Here is a 1,368-nt window from a genome sequence, read left to right on the forward strand (position 1 = left end):
CCTCAATTTCAGCCAGAAAATACCTGAAATCACAGAAAAACACACAAACTTATAGTAAAGTCCATAAATGTGAATTTAACATAAAATCTATTAAAAACATCCCTAAAAGTAACTAGATTCTACTAAAAACATACTAAAAACAATGTCAAAAAGCGTATAAATTATCCGCTCATCAGGGGTGCATTTCAGAAAGCTTTTGGAACTCGATTAAGCTTGAGTACAGCGTACCATCCTCAAACAGATGGTCAATCCGAGAGGACGATCCAAACACTAGAGGATATGTTGAGAGCTTGTGTTTTGGACCAACCGGCGAGTTGGAATCGGTATATGCCGTTAGTAGAGTTTGCATACAATAATAGTTACCATGCGAGCATCGGAATGGCTCCGTATGAGGCTTTGTATGGGAGAAAATGTCAATCTCCACTATGTTGGTATGAAGCTGGAGAGAAAGGCTTGTTGGGGCCGGAAATGATAGCTGAGACCACTGAACAAGTCAAGAAAATCCGAGATAGGATGCTTACGGCGCAGAGTCGTCAAAAGAGTTATGCCGATCAAAGGCAGAAGCCCTTAGAATTTGAGGCAAAATTTGTGCCAAATCTGTTTAGAAATGAAATTGGATCCGGGATGTCCATGCCATTCGAAGAACGGGTGAAAAATGATTTAAAATGAGAGAGTTATGACCGTCGAAAGATTGGGGTTTGAATCTGTGAATTCTACAGCTTTTAACTTAGAAAATTATTAGCAGAATGACCCCTCGCGGGCGCGCCGAATGTGCTGCACCCAATGCCCAGCCATTTTCCAGAGAGTTGTGCCAGTTTTGTGCCTGGGGCGCAAGAGCACCCACGCGTACGCGTGGCTGACGCTTGCGCGTCGTTTGGCTAATTTTCAATCCGCGCATTCGCGCGTATGACGCTTGCGCGTCGAGAAGTTTTTAAGGCCATCCACGCGTGCGCGTGGAGTGTGTGTACGCGTGGCCCTGTTTTCATCCCAAAGTTGATTTTTGAGTTTTAAAAGCCAAATTTCATACTTCTAAGCCTCCGATCTCACTACTTATGTCTTAAATCATTATGATATGCCTAGCATGAGAAAAAGGGCTAGTGACTGTGGTAACTTGCGAGTGAAGCAAGGGAAAAAATGAATGATCATTGAGGATCAAAGATGATTATGTGAGATGCAGAGAATGGCGGTGGAAGTGCTTGTTATGCCATGGGCCGAAGGGCCATAATTGTTAATGAATTGGCGGGTTATGGATTTAACTGTGAGCCGGATGGCTAGATTATTGCCGTGTTACGGCGAAGCCATGTTTATGGCCAAGTATAAATGCATATATGCTGTTGAATGAATTGTGAATGTTTGCACTTCCACCAT

Source organism: Arachis ipaensis, chromosome B08, assembly GCF_000816755.2.
Source record: "Arachis ipaensis cultivar K30076 chromosome B08, Araip1.1, whole genome shotgun sequence".
NCBI lineage: Eukaryota > Viridiplantae > Streptophyta > Magnoliopsida > Fabales > Fabaceae > Arachis > Arachis ipaensis.